This window comes from Lampris incognitus, chromosome 6 (assembly GCF_029633865.1).
Source record: "Lampris incognitus isolate fLamInc1 chromosome 6, fLamInc1.hap2, whole genome shotgun sequence".
In the NCBI taxonomy this organism is placed as follows: Eukaryota; Metazoa; Chordata; class Actinopteri; order Lampriformes; family Lampridae; genus Lampris; species Lampris incognitus.
This window is the reverse complement of record NC_079216.1, coordinates 36,208,179-36,215,204: the sequence shown is the minus strand read 5'-3', so window position 1 is coordinate 36,215,204 and position 7,026 is coordinate 36,208,179. Positions and strand designations below refer to the sequence as shown.

General features: G+C 44.1%; 1 protein-coding gene across 1 annotated transcript in view; it reads left to right on the top strand.

The window, feature by feature from the left end:
- Positions 1-7,026, top strand: part of LOC130113618 (transcription factor SOX-6-like) — a 114,363-nt gene that overhangs the window by 11,290 nt on the left and 96,047 nt on the right. Inside the window, exon 2 of the mRNA XM_056281164.1 lies at positions 5,417-5,488. The gene's annotated coding sequence lies outside the window, so the exon portion shown is untranslated. The remainder of the gene's footprint in view (positions 1-5,416; positions 5,489-7,026) is intronic.

Here is a 7,026-nt window from a genome sequence, read left to right as displayed (position 1 = left end):
ATTCCCCCAAAGGACTCATTTACATTTATGCACACTGCAATTAATTACAAACTGGCGCTGGCCCTGTAAATTACAGGGATCTGAGGTCGCCCTTGTTAATTGCCCCTGACCGTTAAAGCCCTGTTTGATCTGTGATGGAGCTGACATCAGTGGGAGCTCGGGCTCAGGGCAGCGATGATGCCTAGGCTGCATAGAGCCAATATCATTCTGCATCTAGAAAGAAGAGGGACATTTGCTTTACGTACATGTACTCCCGATGGCCAGTGTGCAGGGTTGAATAAAACTCTTTAACCTGTTCATATTCATCTAAGTAATGTCACAAATATGAAAATGCTGCATGTAGTTTGCTCGACACCTCAAGTGGTTATAATTCAGATTGTCACATTCGGTAGCTCGTATTTGGTAGTTAAATGTAATAGGAATTATCTTATTTCATTATAGTATTTTTACCCTATTGATGATATAAAGTACCATTTCTGTGGAGTGTCCTGGTGGCGTGGCAGTCTATTCCATTGCCTAACAACACAGGGATCACCAGTTCAAATCCCTTGGTCACCTCCGGCTTGGTCGGGCGTCCCTACAGACACAATTGGCCATGTCTGCGGGTGGGAAGCCGGATGTGGATATGTGTCCTGGTCGCTGCACTAGTGCCTCCTCTGGGCAGTCAGGGCACCTGTTTGGGGGGAGGGGGAAATGGGGGAATAGCGTGATCCTCCCACGCACTACGTCCCCCTGGTGAAACTCCTCACCGTCAGGTGAAAAGAAACGGCTGGCGACTCCAATTGTGTCGGAGGAGGCATGTGGTAGTCTGCAGCCCTCCCTGGATTGGCAGAGGTGGTGGAGCAGTGAACAGGTAGGCTTGGAAGAGTGGGGTAATTGGCTCGATATAACTGCGGAGAAAAAGGGGGAAAAAGTACCATTTGTATTTTCTTCTGCAGTGACATATGAGCCACGTGCAGCACTGTGGTGCAAACTCTGTATTTAGGGTCCGTGTGCCCGTTTCTGCTCCATTTGCTGCCATCGATCACAGCTCCTTGTATTTTGTTAAGTAAAAGACGGCCATGTTTCTCTTTGGGCTAATTTTCTCCGAAGACATTCAGAGGGGTTTTTCGCTTTTAGACCCAAGAGTAAGGTGGGTGACTTCTCATGGCACTAGGCCTTTTCATGCGAAGACGCCTCAGCTTTTTCCAGATCCTCCCCTAACAAGGCCCTCCTTTCTTCTGTCACGCAGCGGTGTGTTTGTGCATACCTCACCGGCCTGACAAAAGAAGGGAGAGATCCTATTCACGTCTGACTTTGACATTCACCTCTTGTTTTTACAACCTTTCTGAGGCACCCTGTTTGCACAGTGGGACAGGCTTTGTCTTGAAGACGTGGGACAATGGCGAAAGGCATAATGTAATCTCCTAAGGGTAGTGAGTGCAGGAGTGAGGGTGAGACTTATGTGCTAGCACTTGCCCTTCCCAACTCCCTCCACCCTTCACTTGAGCAATATTTCATGTTAACAATGACCTGAGAGAGAATACTTGTTGTCACTTAAGCCTCTGTAATGTTCACCCAAGTCCTTTGTGAAGTGAACACAAAAGCTTTTTCACTCACGCAAACATTCCCTTCCCTCGCTTCACTCATTAAAGGTGTTCCGAGTAGCGTTTCGCCCACCCACATTCATGTTCAGCAACTCGCCGATTCCCGACGAAGGCCCGACCCTAGCGTAAACCGTTTGCTCTCGGCTTGAGCCATTCGAGTCCCCAAGGTTTGAAAACCCCCGATGCTCACAATTTCCAAATGCAAAATATGGAGAAACAACAACAGATACGTCCACGTCAACCGGAGGCTTATACTGACGCCAGCAAATGGTACACATCAAAAGTCAACGTGCGCTATAAGCTCATCATTTATGGGTCAACTAAGCCCTATTCTGGTTTAATTGCCCATATGATTAGCTGGAACTATACCCAGTTTCCTGTGGCGCGTACATGGTAGTGGCAGTGCAGAGCCTCATGTGGTGCTAATCTCATTGAGAGAGCCTCTGTCTCATAGAGTTTCATTGTTCTTCTGCTCAGTGTGTCCGCGTCTGCACAAGTGGCATTGACAGCTGCAACGAGACAACATTTGGGGTCTTGCATATTTTGGTTGGTGAATGTGTGCATTCATTGTGCAGGTGCAGGCCATGCACTGGGTGTAATATATCTCCCTGTGGTGAGCAGCATCTCTTATCTCTCTTTTCCAAGCGTAATGCCATCATTTCACAGCCTCATTTGCTAAAAACAAGGAGCCATCCTTTTTGGGGTTTTTTTGTTTTTTTGTTTTTTTTGGTCGATGCATGATTCTTTTCCGGAGTTTTTTAACCCACTGAGTATTTGGGTAACATGTGCTATTTTACAGCTGTTGGACAGCAGGCCAAAAAGGTAGCCGTTATTTCCTGCAGTTGTCAAGTGGAGCCTGGGATAACTCCACAACCTGGTCTCCTGTGTCAGCTCTCCCTCAGAAGTGGATGACAAGAGCCATGATCAGGACGTGGCTTGGGTTCGAGCGCGAGTGGCTGAGAGCAAGACGCAACTTATGACAAACAGGCAGCAAAATTGATACATAGCACAGATGTACCTGCACATTTCCCTCAGCGTGACTGTGTGAGCATGAGCTTATGAGAACAAGAACTAAAGAGATACTTAGAAAGCAAAACTTGGAGACTATCAGCCTGGTAGTGTAAGCGTTTGAGTGTGTGTGTTTGTTTGTGTGTGCCTATCTACGTGTCTGTGTATGCCTGTGCACTTCACTAAGATGTGTGTGCAGTGCACTCTTTGATTGTGTGTGTCCTGTCAGTGACCATGGTCCGGCCAGCTGTGGTTGACGGCGGTTGGATGGGCTCCAGTAACTGAATGATGTGGTGCATCTACTTTCAGGAAAGGGCCACACTTTGCTTTGTGACATGCCTCTGTGCGTTGTTGTTTTTGTTTTTGTTTTTTTTGGAAAATAATTTAGAGCCCATTAAAAATCAAATGTGTTATAAAAACCAGAAAGCAAGGGAGCCTTGATGCATGCATATTCGTGACAGCCCACAGAGGGGAATAGTGACCATGTAGACAATTAAGAAACACCACATCGGTAACTTAAGTGTGTATCTATATGTGGACTCATGCTTACGTTCTTCTTCATAACGCTCCTGGATGTTTAGCACTTACACAATCACTCATTAAACAACACTTCTATGAATGTCAATCAAGTAAATCCTCCATCTTTGTGGCTATGTGTCTCTCCACCCCTTGGTATGCCTGCTCGTGGTTTGGGCATGTGATAAAGGGGCCAAACTGCCAAGATGGAAATGTGTCATAAATGTGTGTGAAGTATTTGTGTCAGTTTGGAAGTGTGTGTGTGTGTGTGTATGTGTGTGTTGGTATGCATGCACATAGGGCTAGTTGTTTCGGGCAGAATGTGTTGTTGTCTGGGTGTCACTTTCAGTGTGCGTCTGCTTTCTGTGGCACTGTTCTCCGACCTCTCCTGCCAGCTGTCCCCTACTACCCAGCATCCTCCAGGTGTCAAAGTGGCCATCTACAGATGAGTGGCAAAGCGTGCAGAATCTTGGAACGGGGAGAAGAGGAGAGGGAACGCTCAGAATAACTGGTTCTACAGATATCTGAAGCGTGTTCAGACGGGCGGACAAGAGCTTTAATGTGTGAACAGCACTCAGGGGAATCCAACTCACATGGTTGGCTGAAAAAGTGGCCAAGAAGCTTTGGCATTTTGGCCCATGTCGATTGATCTCGCATGTTTCTACAAACAATTTTAATATCACGAAGTCGGTGACAGAAGAAGCTTACAGAAAGGTCTCTTCTTTTTTTTAAATCTTTATTTTCGCTGCTTATTTTTCATAATTATTTAAAAGAAGCTCTCTGTTTACAAGCCTTTGAGTTGTTCTGTCTACAATCGCCCTTAATTGTGCCCTGAGAAAAAATGCTTTGGTTTCTAAGAGAGGATCATTTTGTTGATTAAGGACATGAATAAAAGATCATATGCTCACTGTGTTTGCTTTTTTTCTTCATTGTTCTCAATTAGCCTCAAATTGTGAAATCAAAGGAGTGTTTGTATTGCAGTCTTTGTACAACTTAGATGCAGTGTTAAGGCGTCTGGATGATGTATGATATTACGTAGAAGCAGTTGTGCTCGTTGTGTGTGTTGTGTTGTGTTGTGTGTGTGTGTGTGCATGTCTGGTTTAATGCATTTTTTTTCTTCAGTTCTTTCCTTATCAAATACAGACAACCTTTTCTTTAATTAGCGACCTCCCCCTCTCCATTAAGACCACCTTCTGTCTTTTATCAGTTTCAGGCCCCTCTCAGGTTGGCCCATTCTGCAGCCTGTTACCTTCCAAGCTCATATAGTATGGCCTCTTTGATGTCCTAATTAGTTAATATGACATCGTTTAAAGTGAATGGTTGTGTGTACTGCAGTGTGTATGTAGATGCATGTGTGTGTGTGTGTGTGTGTGTGTGTGTGTGTGTGTGTGTGAGGGTGTGGGTGTGTGTGTCCACTGGGGCTGACCCCGAGTTGGGTCCCAGCCGCAACAACAGCAGAGTGTTTTGTTTTGAGCTAAGTAGTCAGCGGATGGCTCCTTATTCATCTGATGTGAACAAGAGAGGAGCATGACAGATGTTTTTTTTTCTCCACTCTTATTACAACTAGATTCAGTTTAAAAAAAAAAAGAGGAAGAAGAAAGAAAATGACAGTGTCGGTAATTCTGTTAGTACGGATTGTAACCAAATTTTTGGCTTCAAAGCTATGTTCAAGTATCACACTGTTTGGCATTCGTTTGACTTTGCGTGGTGGAGTATGTGCCGTTGTTTGTGCAGGGAAAATACTGTGAGAACTGCAGTGACTCTCTGTTGGCTCCGCTTTTACACTGGCCCTCTGTTCTGCTGTGCAAACTGTGCACGCACCTCAAGTTGGTCTAGACTTCTAGGATTTGCATGTATTTTTCCCATTTGCAAAATCAATTATTTTTCTAGACTTTAATTTCCGTTTGGTTTGAATAGTTTGTTCAATAAAATGTAAACCACTCAATATGATTTTCGATTGTCCACGCTATTCTGTTTCTGAAGATTATATGACAGTGAATCTACTTCAGATACGTATTCATACACGTGTTTCAGGACTGAAAACTACTTATTTGTTACATTTCAAGAGCTCAAAAATTGTTCCTTATTAAAAAAAAAATAAAAGATCCAGTAAGTAATCATGCGAAAATAACCAGAAGTAGGTCAAGAAGAATTTAAACGGGGCTTACCCTCCTGAGGTTATTGATAAGGTCTTCGGCCTCAGGTGTATTCAGTGTCCGACTAAAGCGTAAAGTGGAAGTGGTTTTATTGTTTTGGTATCTGACCAACTGAAACACTGAATTTCCTTTTTCTGCCTTTTTTTTCAGGTGACGTTCATGAATTCCAAACTGGTCCAAAAGTGAGAAGAGGGTGTCGGAGTTGAAGTCTCTCTTATTATTGTGAGTTTCAAATCACTGCAACGTGTTTTGTTTTTGTTTTTTCCATTGAATTCACTAATTTCTCTGTTGGGTAGGGCATGTCACCGCCACTTCTTAGCTTAAGGGTTTGACGTCCGCTCGGACCACCTTTCCTGAAACGATGTGCATTCACGGCAATGTCGGGCTCTTGGGATGAATGTGCCCACCAAACAGCATCTATGGGGATTTTCACAGAGAATACATCAAGTACGGTCGTTGTTTTCTCTAAGCTCTAAAGTCAACAAGTTTGCGGCACCTTCAGCTGGCACGAGGGAAACGCCACATTCTGTACTAGTTGCTGTACACAATGTCCAGTGTTTGCATGTTGTCACGGTCCAGGTTAATAAAACTGCAGTTGACTGTGCGTGTCTGTTGATCTGCCCTCCATCGGCACATACAGGACGCTTTTGATTTGATTCTCTCATAGCAATCTTGTTAGTATTCTGCCCTGTGCACCTTCAATAGCTGCTTTCATTTGGTTGAAGAAAGGGGTCTTTTTAAAGACTTGCGGCGGGCAACACTCCAGGAACCTTTCAGCGCCTGGACCTACAGTATGCCTTTTAATGGACTTTCTCTCTGCGAGCAATAAAGATCATATCTGGAGTCAAATAGTGCCGTAGGTAACAGTAGTACAAATGAAGCCGGAGAGGTCAGAGCGGCCGATCTCGATGGCTTCGGCAGAGGCCGGAGATGTGAATTGTACAGACGGGGAGAGGTTAGAGAAAAGAGTGGTCTGACCATCTGGCTAATCCTCCTGTTTAAGAATACTTATTAAGGCCCTCTCCTGTGGCCCTTGAGTAGTGTCACTGGTAGGTCAACAAGTGGCCTACTTGATTCTCACTGGCAACTTGCCCTCGAATCGGACAGACAAGAGTCAGTGTTTTTGCCGTGGGTGATAAGCTTTGCCCTGCTGTATGGTCTGGGCGTTCGATTTCAAAGGCTTGATTTATAGGTTGTGTAAATCTCCTCGTATATCAGCCTAGAACCACTCACTGGAGTCCTTTAAGTTCTTTTGCTGCTGTTGGCTTAGGATTTTTTTCCTATCCGGGCACATGGAAGATGATAGATGATTGCTTATTGTAAAAAAAAAAAAAAAGAAAACACTGAATGAACAAATTAAGCAGTCACTGATGTTATGCTTTAAAGGGATTATCCCATGCCCGGTCCCATCGTGTTTGAAACAAGGAATTGTCCCATGATTGGAAAAACTGGACCACTTGATTTTATCAAACCTCCCTGATTTAATTAAATTCTGCTGTAAACTTGAAATCAAATAAACGTTCTTTTTAACATGGCAGTGCGTCTCAAATTCTATTACAAGGCAGTAAAATGATAAAAGTGGACACGCATAATGAAATTATAGCTTCTAAAGGGTGCACATCCTGTCGTGTCGTGATGGCAACAATTTATGGTATCTCCCTGTCTTGTTTGTCAATGACTATCAGTAAGATGTCATGGTTATGATGACTGAAGTCAAGGCCTTGACTTTCTGCAGTGCTTTGGTATCAACACAAGTACAA